General features: G+C 49.4%; 1 protein-coding gene across 1 annotated transcript in view; it reads left to right on the top strand.

Annotated features, from left to right (window-relative positions):
- The window catches only part of USH2A (usherin), a 1,656,840-nt gene that overhangs the window by 311,005 nt on the left and 1,327,400 nt on the right, over window positions 1–18,435 (top strand). The window lies entirely within an intron of this gene.

Raw genomic sequence — 18,435 nt, 5'->3', positions numbered from 1 at the left:
CTATCACTGCTGCTGTGTGACGCCCCCTGCTGTATTACCATATTAGTGCTATCGCTGCTGCTGTGTGATTCCCCCTGCTGCATTACCATATTAGTGCTATCACTGCTGCTGTGTGACACCTCCTGCTGTATTACCATATTAGTGCTATCACTGCTGCTGTGTGACGCCTCCTGCTGCATTACCATATTAGTGCTATCACTGCTGCTGTGTGACACCTCCTGCTGCATTACCATATTAGTGCTATCACTGCTGCTGTGTGACGCCCCCTGCTGTATTACCATATTAGTGCTATCACTGCTGCTGTGTGACGCCCCCTGCTGCATTACCATATTAGTGTTATCACTGCTGCTGTGTGACGCCCTCTGCTGCATTACCATATTAGTGTTATCACTGCTGCTGTGTGACACCTCCTGCTGCATTACCATATTAGTGCTATCACTGCTGCTGTGTGACGCCTCCTGCTGTATTACCATATTTGTGCTATCACTGCTGCTGTGTGACGCCCCCTGCTGCATTACCATATTAGTGTTATCACTGCTGCTGTGTGACGCCCTCTGCTGCATTACCATATTAGTGTTATCACTGCTGCTGTGTGACACCTCCTGCTGTATTACCATATTAGTGTTATCACTGCTGCTGTGTGATGCCTCCTGCTGCATTACCATATTAGTGCTATCACTGCTGCTGTGTGACACCTCCTGCTCTATTACCATATTAGTGTTATCACTGCTGCTGTGTGATGCCTCCTGCTGTATTACCATATTAGTGTTATCACTGCTGCTGTGTGACACCTCCTGCTGTATTACCATATTAGTGTTATCACTGCTGCTGTGTGATGCCTCCTGCTGCATTACCATATTAGTGCTATCACTGCTGCTGTGTGACGCCCCCTGCTGTATTACCATATTAGTGCTATCACTGCTGCTGTGTGACACCTCCTGCTGTATTACCATATTAGTGCTATCGCTGCTGCTGTGTGATGCCTCCTGCTGCATTACCATATTAGTGCTATCACTGCTGCTGTGTGACACCTCCTGCTGTATTACCATATTAGTGCTATCACTGCTGCTGTGTGACGCCTCCTGCTGCATTACCATATTAGTGCTATCACTGCTGCTGTGTGACACCTCCTGCTGCATTACCATATTAGTGCTATCACTGCTGCTGTGTAACGCCCCCTGCTGCATTACCATATTAGTGTTATCACTGCTGCTGTGTGACACCTCCTGCTGTATTACCATATTAGTGCTATCACTGCTGCTGTGTGACACCCCCTGCTACATTACCATATTAGTGTTATCACTGCTGCTGTGTGATGCCTCCTGCTGCATTACCATATTAGTGTTATCACTGCTGCTGTGTGACACCTCCTGCTGTATTACCATATTAGTGCTATCACTGCTGCTGTGTGACGCCCCCTGCTGCATTACCATATTAGTGTTATCACTGCTGCTGTGTGATGCCTCCTGCTGCATTACCATATTAGTGTTATCACTGCTGCTGTGTGACACCTCCTGCTGTATTACCATATTAGTGCTATCACTGCTGCTGTGTGACGCCTCCTGCTGCATTACCATATTAGTGCTATCACTGCTGCTGTGTGACAACTCCTGCTGCATTACCATATTAGTGCTATCACTGCTGCTGTGTGACACCTCCTGCTGCATTACCATATTAGTACTATCACTGCTGCTGTGTGACACCTCCTGCTGCATTACCATATTAGTGCTATCACTGCTGCTGTGTGACACCCCCGGTTGCATTACCATATTAGTGCTATCCCTGCAGCTGCGTGACGCCTCCTGCTGCATTACCATATTAGTGCTATCCCTGCAGCTGCGTGACGCCTCCTGCTGCATTACCATATTAGTGCTATCGCTCTGTTGCATGACGCCTCCTGCTGCATTACCATATTAGTGCTATCACTGCTGCTGTGTGATGCCCCCTGCTGCATTACCATATTAGTGCTATCACTGCTGCTGTGTGACACCTCCTGCTGCATTACCATATTAGTGCTATCACTGCTGCTGTGTGACACCTCCTGCTGCATTACCATATTAGTGCTATCACTGCTGCTGTGTGACGCCCCCTGCTGCATTACCATATTAGTGCTATCACTGCTGCTGTGTGACACCTCCTGCTGCATTACCATATTAGTGCTATCACTGCTGCTGTGTGACGCCCCCTGTTGTATTACCATATTAGTGCTATCACTGCTGCTGTGTAACGCCCCCTGCTGCATTACCATATTAGTGTTATCACTGCTGCTGTGTGACACCTCCTGCTGTATTACCATATTAGTGTTATCACTGCTGCTGTGTGATGCCTCCTGCTGCATTACCATATTAGTGTTATCACTGCTGCTGTGTGACACCTCCTGCTGTATTACCATATTAGTGCTATCGCTGCTGCTGTGTGATGCCTCCTGCTGCATTACCATATTAGTGCTATCACTGCTGCTGTGTGACACCTCCTGCTGCATTACCATATTAGTGCTATCACTGCTGCTGTGTGACACCTCCTGCTGCATTACCATATTAGTGCTATCACTGCTGCTGTGTGACACCTCCTGCTGCATTACCATATTAGTGCTATCACTGCTGCTGTGTGACGCCCCCTGCTGCATTACCATATTAGTGTTATCACTGCTGCTGTGTGACGCCCTCTGCTGCATTACCATATTAGTGCTATCACTGCTGCTGTGTGACGCCTCCTGCTGCATTACCATATTAGTGTTATCACTGCTGCTGTGTGACGCCTCCTGCTGCATTACCATATTAGTGCTATCACTGCTGCTGTGTGACACCTCCTGCTGTATTACCATATTAGTGCTATCACTGCTGCTGTGTGACGCCCCCTGCTGCATTACCATATTAGTGTTATTACTGCTGCTGTGTGACGCCCTCTGCTGCATTACCATATTAGTGTTATCACTGCTGCTGTGTGACACCTCCTGCTGCATTACCATATTAGTGCTATCACTGCTGCTGTGTAACGCCCCCTGCTGCATTACCATATTAGTGTTATCACTGCTGCTGTGTGACACCTCCTGCTGCATTACCATATTAGTGCTATCACTGCTGCTGTGTAACGCCCCCTGCTGCATTACCATATTAGTGTTATCACTGCTGCTGTGTGACACCTCCTGCTGCATTACCATATTAGTGCTATCACTGCTGCTGTGTAACGCCTCCTGCTGCATTACCATATTAGTGCTATCACTGCTGCTGTGTGACACCTCCTGCTGCATTACCATATTAGTGCTATCACTGCTGCTGTGTGACGCCCCCTGCTGTATTACCATATTAGTGCTATCACTGCTGCTGTGTGACGCCTCCTGCTGTATTACCATATTAGTGCTATCACTGCTGCTGCTGTGTGACGGCCCCTGCTGCATTACCATATTAGTGCTATCACTGCTGCTGTGTGACACCTCCTGCTGCATTACCATATTAGTACTATCACTGCTGCTGTGTGACGCCCCCTGCTGCATTACCATATTAGTGCTATCACTGCTGCTGTGTAACGCCCCCTGCTGCATTACCATATTAGTGCTATCACTGCTGCTGTGTGACACCTCCTGCTGCATTACCATATTAGTGCTATCACTGCTGCTGTGTAACGCCCCCTGCTGCATTACCATATTAGTGCTATCACTGCTGCTGTGTGACGCCTCCTGCTGCATTATCATATTAGTGCTATCGCTGCTGCTGTGTGACACCTCCTGCTGCATTACCATATTAGTACTATCACTGCTGCTGTGTGATGTCTCCTGCTGTATTACCATATTAGTGCTATCACTGCTGCTGTGTAACGCCCCCTGCTGCATTACCATATTAGTGCTATCACTGCTGCTGTGTGACGCCTCCTGCTGCATTACCATATTAGTGCTATCACTGCTGCTGTGTGACGCCTCCTGCTGTATTACCATATTAGTGCTATCACTGCTGCTGTGTGACGCCCCCTGCTGTATTACCATATTAGTGCTATCACTGCTGCTGTGTGACGCCCCCTGCTGCATTACCATATTAGTGCTATCACTGCTGCTGTGTGACGCCCCCTGCTGCATTACCATATTAGTGCTATCACTGCTGCTGTGTGACGCCCCCTGCTGCATTACCATATTAGTGTTATCACTGCTGCTGTGTGACGCCCTCTGCTGCATTACCATATTAGTGTTATCACTGCTGCTGTCTGACACCTCCTGCTGCATTACCATATTAGTGCTATCACTGCTGCTGTGTAACGCCCCCTGCTGCATTACCATATTAGTGCTATCACTGCTGCTGTGTGACGCCTCCTGCTGTATTACCATATTAGTGCTATCACTGCTGCTGTGTGACACCTCCTGCTGCATTACCATATTAGTGCTATCACTGCTGCTGTGTGACACCTCCTGCTGTATTACCATATTAGTGCTATCACTGCTGCTGTGTGACACCTCCTGCTGCATTACCATATTAGTGCTATCACTGCTGCTGTGTGACACCTCCTGCTGTATTACCATATTAGTGCTATCACTGCTGCTGCTGTGTGACGCCTCCTGCTGTATTACCATATTAGTGCTATCACTGCTGCTGTGTGACGCCTCCTGCTGCATTACCATATTAGTGCTATCACTGCTGCTGTGTAACGCCCACTGCTGCATTACCATATTAGTGCTATCACTGCTGCTGCTGTGTGACGGCCCCTGCTGCATTACCATATTAGTGCTATCACTGCTGCTGTGTGACGCCTCCTGCTGCATTACCATATTAGTGCTATCACTGCTGCTGTGTAACGCCCCCTGCTGCATTACCATATTAGTGCTATCACTGCTGCTGTGTGACGCCTCCTGCTGCATTACCATATTAGTGCTATCACTGCTGCTGTGTGACGCCTCCTGCTGCATTACCATATTAGTGCTATCGCTGCTGCTGTGTGACACCTCCTGCTGCATTACCATATTAGTGCTATCGCTGCTGCTGTGTGACACCTCCTGCTGCATTACCATATTAGTGCTATCACTGCTGCTGTGTGACGCCTCCTGCTGCATTACCATATTAGTGCTATCACTGCTGCTGTGTGACGCCTCCTGCTGCATTACCATATTAGTGCTATCACTGCTGCTGTGTAACGCCCCCTGCTGCATTACCATATTAGTGCTATCACTGCTGCTGCGTGACGCCTCCTGCTGCATTACCATATTAGTGCTATCACTGCTGCTGTGTGACGCCTCCTGCTGCATTACCATATTAGTGCTATCACTGCTGCTGTGTGACGCCTCCTGCTGCATTACCATATTAGTGCTATCACTGCTGCTGTGTGACGCCTCCTGCTGCATTACCATATTAGTGCTATCACTGCTGCTGTGTAACGCCCCCTGCTGCATTACCATATTAGTGCTATCGCTGCTGCTGTGTGACGCCTCCTGCTGCATTACCATATTAGTGCTATCACTGCTGCTGTGTGACGCCTCCTGCTGCATTACCATATTAGTGCTATCACTGCTGCTGTGTAACGCCCCCTGCTGCATTACCATATTAGTGCTATCACTGCTGCTGTGTGACACCTCCTGCTGCATTACCATATTAGTGCTATCGCTGCTGCTGTGTGACGCCTCCTGCTGCATTACCATATTAGTGCTATCACTGCTGCTGTGTGACGCCTCCTGCTGCATTACCATATTAGTGCTATCGCTGCTGCTGTGTGACGCCTCCTGCTGCATTACCATATTAGTGCTATCACTGCTGCTGTGTGACGCATCCTGCTGCATTACCATATTAGTGCTATCACTGCTGCTGTGTGACGCCCCCTGCTGTATTACCATATTAGTGCTATCACTGCTGCTGTGTGACGCCTCCTGCTGCATTACCATATTAGTGCTATCACTGCTGCTGTGTGACGCATCCTGCTGCATTACCATATTAGTGCTATCACTGCTGCTGTGTGACGCCCCCTGCTGCATTACCATATTAGTGCTATCACTGCTGCTGTGTGACACCTCCTGCTGTATTACCATATTAGTGCTATCACTGCTGCTGTGTGACACCTCCTGCTGCATTACCATATTAGTGCTATCACTGCTGCTGTGTGACGCCTCCTGCTGCATTACCATATTAGTACTATCACTGCTGCTGTGTGACGCCCCCTGCTGTATTACCATATTAGTGCTATCACTGCTGCTGTGTGACACCTCCTGCTGTATTACCATATTAGTGTTATCACTGCTGCTGTGTGACGCCCCCTGCTGCATTACCATATTAGTGCTATCACTGCTGCTGTGTGACACCTCCTGCTGCATTACCATATTAGTGCTATCACTGCTGGGTGACGCCTCCTGCTGCATTACCATATTAGTGCTATCACTGCTGCTGTGTGACACCTCCTGCTGTATTACCATATTAGTGCTATCACTGCTGCTGTGTGACGCCTCCTGCTGCATTACCATATTAGTGCTATCACTGCTGCTGTGTGACACCTCCTCCTGCATTACCATATTAGTACTATCACTGCTGCTGTGTGACGCCTCCTGCTGCATTACCATATGAGTGCTATCACTGCTGCTGTGTGACGCCTCCTGCTGCATTACCATATTAGTGCTATCACTGCTGCTGTGTGACGCCTCCTGCTGCATTACCATATTAGTGCTATCACTGCTGCTGTGTGACGCCTCCTGCTGCATTATCATATTAGTGCTATCACTGCTGCTGTGTGACACCTCCTGCTGTATTACCATATTAGTGCTATCACTGCTGCTGTGTGATGTCTCCTGCTGCATTACCATATTAGTGCTATCACTGCTGCTGTGTGACGCCGCCTGCTGCATTACCATATTAGTGCTATCACTGCTGCTGTGTGACAACTCCTGCTGCATTACCATATTAGTGCTATCACTGCTGCTGTGTGACGCCTCCTGCTGCATTACCATATTAGTGCTATCACTGCTGCTGTGTGACGCCGCCTGCTGCATTACCATATTAGTGCTATCACTGCTGCTGTGTGACGCCCCCTGCTGTATTACCATATTAGTGCTATCGCTGCTGCTGTGTGACACCTCCTGCTGCATTACCATATTAGTGCTATCACTGCTGCTGTGTGACGCCTCCTGCTGCATTACAATATTAGTGTTATCACTGCTGCTGTGTGACACCTCCTGCTGCATTACCATATTAGTGCTATCACTGCTGTTGCTGTGTGACACCCCCTGCTGCATTACCATATTAGTGCTATCGCTGCTGCTGTGTGACGCCTCCTGCTGCATTACAATATTAGTGTTATCACTGCTGCTGTGTGACACCTCCTGCTGTATTACCATATTAGTGCTATCACTGCTGCTGTGTGACGCCCCCTGCTGTATTACCATATGAGTGCTATCACTGCTGCTGTGTGACGCCTCCTGCTGCATTACCATATTAGTGCTATCACTGCTGCTGTGTGACACCTCCTGCTGCATTATCATATTAGTGTTATCACTGCTGCTGTGTGACACCTCCTGCTGCATTACCATATTAGTGCTATCACTGCTGCTGTGTGACGCCCCCTGCTGTATTACCATATGAGTGCTATCACTGCTGCTGTGTGACGCCTCCTGCTGCATTACCATATTAGTGCTATCACTGCTGCTGTGTGACACCTCCTGCTGCATTACCATATTAGTGTTATCACTGCTGCTGTGTGACACCCCTGCTGTATTACCATATTAGTGCTATCACTGCTGTTGCTGTGTGACACCCCCTGCTGCATTACCATATTAGTGCTATCACTGCTGCTGTGTGACGCCCCCTGCTGCATTACCATATTAGTGCTATCACTGCTGCTGTGTGACGCCCCCCGGCTGCATTACCATATTAGTGCTATCACTGCTGCTGTGTGACGCCTCCTGCTGCATTACCATATTAGTGCTATCACTGCTGCTGTGTGATGTCTCCTGCTGCATTACCATATTAGTGCTATCACTGCTGCTGTGTGACGCCCCCCAGCTGCATTACCATATTAGTGCTATCACTGCTGCTGTGTGATGTCTCCTGCTGCATTACCATATTAGTGCTATCGCTGCTGCTGTGTGACGCCTCCTGCTGCATTACCATATTAGTGCTATCACTGCTGCTGTGTGACACCTCCTGCTGCATTACCATATTAGTGCTATCGCTGCTGCTGTGTGACGCCCCCGGTTGCATTACCATATTAGTGCTATCCCTGCAGCTGCGTGACGCCTCCTGCTGCATTACCATATTAGTGCTATCCCTGCAGCTGCGTGACGCCTCCTGCTGCATTACCATATTAGTGCTATCGCTCTGTTGCATGACGCCTCCTGCTGCATTACCATATTAGTGCTATCACTGCTGCTGTGTGACGCCCCCTGCTGCATTACCATATTAGTGCTATCACTGCTGCTGTGTGACTCCCCCTGCTGCATTACCATATTAGTGCTATCACTGCTGCTGTGTGACGCCCCCGGTTGCATTACCATATTAGTGCTATCCCTGCAGCTGCGTGACGCCTCCTGCTGCATTACCATATTAGTGCTATCCCTGCAGCTGCGTGACGCCTCCTGCTGCATTACCATATTAGTGCTATCGCTCTGTTGCATGACGCCTCCTGCTGCATTACCATATTAGTGCTATCACTGCTGCTGTGTGACGCCCCCTGCTGCATTACCATATTAGTGCTATCACTGCTGCTGTGTGACACCTCCTGCTGCATTACCATATTAGTGCTATCACTGCTGCTGTGTGACACCTCCTGCTGCATTACCATATTAGTGCTATCACTGCTGCTGTGTGACACCTCCTGCTGCATTACCATATTAGTGCTATCACTGCTGCTGTGTGACACCTCCTGCTGCATTACCATATTAGTGCTATCACTGCTGCTGTGTGACACCTCCTGCTGCATTACCATATTAGTGTTATCACTGCTGCTGTGTGATGCCTCCTGCTGCATTACCATATTAGTGCTATCACTGCTGCTGTGTGACACCTCCTGCTGCATTACCATATTAGTACTATCACTGCTGCTGTGTGACACCTCCTGCTGCATTACCATATTAGTGTTATCACTGCTGCTGTGTGACACCTCCTGCTGCATTACCATATTAGTGCTCTCGCTGCTGCTGTGTGACACCTCCTGCTGCATTACCATATTACTGCTATCACTGCTGCTGTGTGACGCACTCTGCTGCATTACCATATTAGTGCTATCACTGCTGCTGTGTGACGCACTCTGCTGCATTACCATATTAGTGCTATCACTGCTGCTGTGTGACACCTCCTGCTGCATTACCATATTAGTGCTATCACTGCTGCTGTGTGACGCCTCCTGCTGTATTACCATATTAGTGCTATCACTGCTGCTGTGTGACACCTCCTGCTGTATTACCATATTAGTGCTATCACTGCTGCTGTGTGACGCCTCCTGCTGTATTACCATATTAGTGCTATCACTGCTGCTGTGTGACGCCTCCTGCTGTATTACCATATTAGTGCTATCACTGCTGCTGTGTGACGCCTCCTGCTGCATTACCATATTAGTGCTATCACTGCTGCTGTGTGACGTCTCCTGCTGCATTACCATATTAGTGCTATCGCTGCTGCTGTGTGACGTCTCCTGCTGCATTACCATATTAGCGCTATCACTGCTGCTGTGTGACACCTCCTGCTGCATTACCATATTAGTGCTATCACTGCTGCTGCGTGACGCCTCCTGCTGCATTACCATATTAGTGCTGTCACTGCTGCTGTGTGACGCCTCCTGCTGCATTACCATATTAGTGCTATCACTGCTGCTGTGTGATGCCTCCTGCTGCATTACCATATTAGTGCTATCGCTGTTGCTGTGTGACGCCTCCTGCTGCATTACCATATTAGTGCTATCACTGCTGCTGTGTGACACCTCCTGCTGCATTACCATATTAGTGCTATCACTGCTGCTGCATTACCATATTAGTGCTATCACTGCTGCTGTGTGACACCTCCTGCTGCATTACCATATTAGTGCTATCGCTGTTGCTGTGTGACGCCTCCTGCTGCATTACCATATTACTGCTATCACTGCTGCTGTGTGACGCCCTCTGCTGCATTACCATATTAGTGCTATCACTGCTGCTGTGTGACACCTCCTGCTGCATTACCATATTAGTGCTATCGCTGCTGCTGTGTGACGTCTCCTGCTGCATTACCATATTAGTGCTATCACTGCTGCTGTGTGACACCTCCTGCTGCATTACCATATTAGTGCTATCACTGCTGCTGTGTGACGCCTCCTGCTGCATTACCATATTAGCGCTATCACTGCTGCTGTGTGACGCCCCCTGCTGCATTACCATATTAGTGCTATCGCTGTTGCTGTGTGATGCCTCCTGCTGCATTACCATATTAGTGCTATCACTGCTGCTGCGTGACGCCTCCTGCTGCATTACCATATTAGTGTTATCGCTGCTGCTGTGTGACACCTCCTCCTGCATTACCATATTAGTGCTATCACTGCTGCTGTGTAACACCTCCTGCTGTATTACCATATTAGTGCTATCGCTGCTGCTGTGTGACACCTCCTGCTGCATTACCATATTAGTGCTATCACTGCTGCTGTGTGACGCCCTCTGCTGCATTACCATATTAGTGCTATCCCTGCTGCTGTGTGACGCCCCCGGCTGCATTACCATATTAGTGCTATCACTGCTGCTGCTGTGTGACGCCTCCTGCTGCATTACCATATTAGTGCTATCACTGCTGCTGCGTGATGCCTCCTGCTGCATTACCATATTAGTGCTATCGCTGCTGCTGTGTGACGCTTCCTGCTGCATTACCATATTAGTGTTATCACTGCTGCTGTGTGACGCCCCCGGCTGCATTACCATATTAGTGCTATCCCTGCTGCTGCGTGACGCCTCCTGCTGCATTACCATATTAGTGCTATCCCTGCTGCTGCTGTGTGACGTCTCCTGCTGCATTACCATATTAGTGTTATCACTGCTGCTGTGTGACGCCCCCGGCTGCATTACCATATTAGTGCTATCACTGCTGCTGTGTGACGCCTCCTGCTGCATTACTATATTAGTGCTATCGCTGCTGCTGTGTGACGCCTCCTGCTGCATTACCATATTAGTGCTATCGCTGCTGCTGTGTGATGCCTCCTGCTGTATTACCATATTAGTGCTATCACTGCTGCTGTGTGACGCCTCCTGCTGCATTACCATATTAGTGATATCGCTGCTGCTGTGTGACACCTCCTGCTGCATTACCATATTAGTGATATCGCTGCTGCTGTGTGACGTCTCCTGCTGCATTACCATATTAGTGCTATCGCTGCTGCTGTGTGACGCACCCTGCTGCATAACCATATTATGGCTATCACTGCTGCTGTGTGACGTCTCCTGCTGCATTACCATATTAGTGCTATCGCTGTTGTGTGACGCCTCCTGCTGCATTACCATATTAGTGCTATCGCTGTTGTGTGACGCCTCCTGCTGCATTACCATATTAGTGATATCGCTGCTGCTGTGTGACGCCTCCTGCTGCATTACCATATTAGTGCTATCACTGCTGCTGTGTGACGCCTCCTGCTGCATTACCATATTAGTGATATCGCTGCTGCTGTGTGACGCCTCCTGCTGCATTACCATATTAGTGCTATCGCTGCTGCTGCTGTGTGACGCCTCCTGCTGCATTAACATATTAGTGCTATCACTGCTGCTGTGTGACACCTCCTGCTGCATTACCATATTAGTGCTATCACTGCTGCTGTGTGACACCTCCTGCTGCATTACCATATTAGTGCTATCACTGCTGCTGTGTGACGCCCCCTGCTGCATTACCATATTAGTGCTATCACTGCTGCTGTGTGATGCCTCCTGCTGCATTACCATTTTAGTGCTATCACTGCTGCTGTGTGACGCCCCCTGCTGCATTACCATATTAGTGCTATCACTGCTGCTGTGTGATGCCTCCTGCTGCATTACCATATTAGTGCTATCACTGCTGCTGTGTGATGCCTCCTGCTGCATTACCATTTTAGTGCTATCACTGCTGCTGTGTGACGCCCCCTGCTGCATTACCATATTAGTGCTATCACTGCTGCTGTGTGACGCCTCCTGCTGCATTACCATATTAGTGCTATCACTGCTGCTGTGTGACGCCTCCTGCTGCATTACCATATTAGTGCTATCACTGCTGCTGTGTGACACCCCCTGCTGTATTACTATATTAGTGCTATCACTGCTGCTGTGTGATGCCTCCTGCTGCATTACCATATTAGTGCTATCACTGCTGCTGTGTGACGCCCCCTGCTGCATTACCATATTAGTGCTATCACTGCTGCTGTGTGACGCCTCCTGCTGCATTACCATATTAGTGCTATCACTGCTGCTGCGTGATGCCTCCTGCTGCATTACCATATTAGTGCTATCACTGCTGCTGTGTGACGCCTCCTGCTGCATTACCATATTAGTGCTATCGCTGCTGCGTGACGCCTCCTGCTGCATTACCATATTAGTGCTATCGCTGCTGCTGTGTGACGCCCCCTGCTGCATTACCATATTAGTGCTATCGCTGCTGCTGTGTGACGCCCCCTGCTGTATTACCATATTAGTGCTATCGCTGCTGCTGTGTGACACCTCCTGCTGCATTACCATATTAGTACTATCGCTGCTGCTGTGTGACGCCGCCTGCTGCATTACCATATTAGTGCTATCGCTGCTGCTGTGTGACGTCTCCTGCTGCATTACCATATTAGTGCTATCGCTGCTGCTGTGTGACGCCCCCTGCTGCATTACCATATTAGTGCTATCACTGCTGCTGTGTGACGTCTCCTGCTGCATTACCATATTATTGCTATCACTGCTGCTGTGTGACGCCCCCTGCTGCATTACCATATTAGTGCTATCACTGCTGCTGCATGACGCTGCCTGCTGCATTACTATATTAGTGCTATCGTTGCTGCTGTGTGACACCTCCTGCTGCATTACCATATTAGTGCTATCACTGCTGCTGTGTAACGCCCCCTGCTGCATTACCATATTAGTGCTATCGCTGCTGCTGCGTGACGTCTCCTGCTGCATTACCATATTAGTGCTATCGCTGCTGCGGCATGGCGCCCCCTGCTGCATTACCATATTAGTGCTATCGCTGCTGCGGCATGGCGCCCCCTGCTGCATTACCATATTAGTGCTATCGCTGCTGCGTCATTGCGCCCCCTGCTGCATTACCATATTAGTGCTATCACTGCTGCTGTGTGACGCCATCTGCTGCATTACCATATTAGTGCTATCGCTGCTGCTGCGTGACACCTCCTGCTGCATTACCATATTAGTGCTATCACTGCTGCTACGTGACACCTCCTGCTGCATTACCATATTAGTGCTATCGCTGCTGCTGCGTGACGTCTCCTGCTGCATTACCATATTAGTGCTATCGCTGCTGCGGCATGGCGCCCCCTGCTGCATTACCATATTAGTGCTATCGCTGCTGCTGCATGTCGCCCCCTGCTGCATGACCATATTAGTGCTATGACTGCTGCTGTGTGACGTCTCCTGCTGCATTAACATATTATTGCTATCGCTGCTGCGTCATGGCGCCCCCTGCTGCATTACCATATTAGTGCTATCGCTGCTGCTGTGTGACGCCACCTGCTGCATTACCATATTAGTGCTATCACTGCTGCTGTGTAACGCCCCCTGCTGCATTACCATATTAGTGCTATCACTGCTGCTGTGTGACGCCTCCTGCTGCATTACCATATTAGTGCTATCGCTGCTGCTGTGTGACGCCCCCTGCTGCATTACCATATTAGTGCTATCACTGCTGCTGTGTAACGCCCCCTGCTGCATTACCATATTAGTGCTATCACTGCTGCTGTGTGACGCCTCCTGCTGCATTACCATATTAGTGCTATCGCTGCTGCTGTGTGACGCCTCCTGCTGCATTACCATATTAGTGCTATCACTGCTGCTGTGTGATGCCCCCTGCTGCATTACCATATTAGTGCTATCACTGCTGCTGTGTGATGCCCCCTGCTGCATTACCATATTAGTGCTATCACTGCTGCTGTGTGACGCCTCCTGCTGCATTACCATATTAGTGCTATCACTGCTGCTGTGTGACCCCTCCTGCTGCATTACCATATTAGTGCTATCACTGCTGCTGTGTGACGCCCCCTGCTGCATTACCATATTAGTGCTATCACTGCAGCTGTGTGACGCCCCCTGCTGTATTACCATATTAGTGCTATCATTGCTGCTGTGTGACGCCCCCTGCTGCATTACCATATTAGTACTATCACTGCTGCTGTGTGACACCTCCTGCTGTATTACCATATTAGTGCTATCGCTGCTGCTGTGTGACGCCGTCTGCTGCATTACCATATTAGTGCTATCACTGCTGCTGTGTGACACCTCCTGCTGTATTACCATATTAGTGCTATCACTGCTGCTGTGTGACGCCCCCTGCTGCATTACCATATTAGTGCTATCGCTGCTGCTGTGTGACGCCTCCTGCTGCATTATCATATTAGTGCTATCACTGCTGCTGCGTGACGCCTCCTGCTGCATTACCATATTAGTGCTATCACTGCTGCTGTGTAACGCCCCCTGCTGCATTACCATATTAGTGCTATCGCTGCTGCTGTGTGACACCTCCTGCTGCATTACCATATTAGTGCTATCGCTGCTGCTGTGTGACACCTCCTGCTGCATTACCATATTAGTGCTATCACTGCTGCTGTGTGACGCCCCCTGCTGCATTATCATATTAGTGCTATCACTGCTGCTGCGTGACGCCTCCTGCTGCATTACCATATTAGTGCTATCACTGCTGCTGTGTGACGCCCCCTGCTGCATTACCATATTAGTGCTATCACTGCTGCTGTGTGACACCTCCTGCTGCATTACCATATTAGTGCTATCACTGCTGCTGTGTGACGCCCCCTGCTGCATTACCATATTAGTGCTATCACTGCTGCTGTGTGACACCTCCTGCTGCATTACCATATTAGTGCTATCACTGCTGCTGTGTGACGCCCCCTGCTGCATTATCATATTAGTGCTATCACTGCTGCTGCGTGACGCCTCCTGCTGCATTACCATATTAGTGCTATCACTGCTGCTGTGTGACACCTCCTGCTGCATTACCATATTAGTGCTATCACTGCTGTGTGACACCTCCTGCTGCATTACCATATTAGTGCTATCACTGCTGCTGTGTGACGCCTCCTGCTGTATTACCATATTAGTGCTATCACTGCTGTGTGACACCTCCTGCTGCATTACCATATTAGTGCTATCGCTGCGGCTGTGTGACGCCTCCTGCTGCATTACCATATTAGTGCTATCACTGCTGCTGTGTGACGCCTCCTGCTGCATTACCATATTAGTGCTATCTCTGCTGCTGTGTGACGCCTCCTGCTGCATTACCATATTAGTGCTATCACTGCTGCTGTGTGACACCTCCTGCTGCATTACCATATTAGTGCTATCTCTGCTGCTATGTGACGCCTCCTGCTGCATTACCATATTAGTGCTATCACTGCTGCTGTGTGACACCCCCTGCTGCATTACCATATTAGTGCTATCACTGCTGCTGTGTGACGTCCCCTGCTGAATTACCATATTAGTGCTATCGCTGCTGCTGTGTGACGCCTCCTGCTGTATTACCATATTAGTGCTATCACTGCTGCTGTGTGACACCTCCTGCTGCATTACCATATTAGTGCTATCACTGCTGCTGTGTGACGCCCCCTGCTGCATTACCATATTAGTGCTATCGCTGCTGCTGTGTGACGCCCCCTGCTGCATTACCATATTAGTGCTATCACTGCTGCTGTGTGACACCCCCTGCTGTATTACTATATTAGTGCTATCACTGCTGCTGTGTGATGCCTCCTGCTGCATTACCATATTAGTGCTATCACTGCTGCTGTGTGACGCCCCCTGCTGCATTACCATATTAGTGCTATCACTGCTGCTGTGTGACGCCCCCTGCTGTATTACCATATTAGTGCTATCACTGATGCTGTGTGACGTCTCCTGCTGCATTACCATATTAGTGCTATCACTGCTGCTGTGTGATGCCTCCTGCTGCATTACCATATTAGTGCTATCACTGCTGCTGTGTGACGCCCCCTGCTGCATTACCATATTAGTGCTATCACTGCTGCTGTGTGACACCTCCTGCTGCATTACCATATTAGTGCTATCGCTGCGGCTGTGTGACGCCTCCTGCTGCATTACCATATTAGTGCTATCACTGCTGCTGCGTGACGCCTCCTGCTGCATTACCATATTAGTGCTATCACTGCTGCTGTGTGACGCCTCCTGCTGCATTACCATATTAGTGCTATCGCTGCTGCTGTGTGACACCTCCTGCTGTATTACCATATTAGTGCTATCACTGCTGCTGTGTGACACCTCCTGCTGCATTACCATATTAGTGCTATCACTGCTGCTGTGTGACACCTCCTGCTGCATTACCATATTAGTACTATCACTGCTGCTGTGTGACGCCTCCTGCTGCATTACCATATTACTGCTATCACTGCTGCTGTGTGACGCCTCCTGCTGCATTACCATATTAGTGCTATCACTGCTGCTGTGTGACGCCTCCTGCTGCATTACCATATTAGTGCTATCACTGCTGCTGTGTGACGCCTCCTGCTGCATTACCATATTAGTGTTATCACTGCTGCTGTGTGACGCCCCCTGCTGCATTACCATATTAGTGCTATCACTGCTGCTGTGTGATGCCTCCTGCTGCATTACCATATTAGTGCTATCACTGCTGCTGTGTGACGCCCCCTGCTGCATTACCATATTAGTGCTATCACTGCTGCTGTGTGACACCTCCTGCTGCATTACCATATTAGTGCTATCGCTGCGGCTGTGTGACACCTCCTGCTGCATTACCATATTAGTGCTATCACTGCTGCTGCGTGACGCCTCCTGCTGCATTACCATATTAGTGCTATCACTGCTGCTGTGTGACGCCTCCTGCTGCATTACCATATTAGTGCTATCACTGCTGCTGTGTGACACCTCCTGCTGCATTACCATATTAGTGCTATCACTGCTGCTGCGTGACGCCTCCTGCTGCATTACCATATTAGTGCTATCACTGCTGCTGTGTGACACCCCCTGCTGCATTACCATATTAGTGCTATCACTGCTGCTGTGTGACACCTCCTGCTGCATTACCATATTAGTGCTATCACTGCTGCTGTGTGACGTCTCCTGCTGCATTACCATATTAGTGCTATCACTGCTGCTGCGTGACGCCTCCTGCTGCATTACCATATTAGTGCTATCACTGCTGCTGTGTGACGCCTCCTGCTGCATTACCATATTACTGCTATCACTGCTGCTGTGTGACGCCTCCTGCTGCATTACCATATTAGTGCTATCACTGCTGCTGTGTGACGCCTCCTGCTGCATTACCATATTAGTGCTATCACTGCTGCTGTGTGATGCCTCCTGCTGCATTACCATATTAGTGCTATCACTGCTGCTGTGTGACACCTCCTGCTGCATTACCATATTAGTTCTATCACTGCTGCTGTGTGATGCCTCCTGCTGCATTACCATATTAGTGCTATCACTGCTGCTGTGTGACACCTCCTGCTGCATTACCATATTAGTGCTATCACAGCTGCTGTGTGACACCCCCTGCTGCATTACCATATTAGTGCTATCACTGCTGCTGTGTGATGCCTCCTGCTGCATTACCATATTAGTGCTATCACTGCTGCTGTGTGATGCCTCCTGCTGCATTACCATATTAGTGCTATCACTGCTGCTGTGTGATGCCTCCTGCTGCATTACCATATTAGTGCTATCACTGCTGCTGTGTGACGCCTCCTGCTGCATTACCATATTAGTGCTATCACTGCTGCTGTGTGACGCCTCCTGCTGCATTACCATATTAGTGCTATCACTGCTGCTGTGTGACGCCTCCTGCTGCATTACCATATTAGTGCTATCTCTGCTGCTGTGTGACGCCTCCTGCTGCATTACCATATTAGTGCTATCTCTGCTGCTATGTGACGCCTCCTGCTGCATTACCATATTAGTGCTATCGCTGCTGCTGCGTGACGTCCCCTGCTGCATTACCATATTACTGCTATCACTGCTGCTGTGTGATACCCCCTGCTGCATTACCATATTAGTGCTATCACTGCTGCTGTGTGATACCCCCTGCTGCATTACCATATTAGTGCTATCACTGCTGCTGTGTGACGCCTCCTGCTGCATTACCATATTAGTGCTATCTCTGCTGCTGTGTGACACCTCCTGCTGCATTACCATTTTAGTGCTATCACTGCTGCTGTGTGACACCCCCTGCTGCATTACCATATTAGTGCTATCACTGCTGCTGTGTGATGCCTCCTGCTGCATTACCATATTAGTGCTATCGCTCTGTTGCATGACGCCTCCTGCTGCATTACCATATTAGTGCTATCGCTGCTGCTGGG

This window comes from Pseudophryne corroboree, chromosome 4, assembly GCF_028390025.1.
Source record: "Pseudophryne corroboree isolate aPseCor3 chromosome 4, aPseCor3.hap2, whole genome shotgun sequence".
Classification (NCBI taxonomy): domain Eukaryota; kingdom Metazoa; phylum Chordata; class Amphibia; order Anura; family Myobatrachidae; genus Pseudophryne; species Pseudophryne corroboree.
Note: the sequence above shows the minus strand (reverse complement) of the source record. Positions and strands in the feature narration are given on the sequence as shown.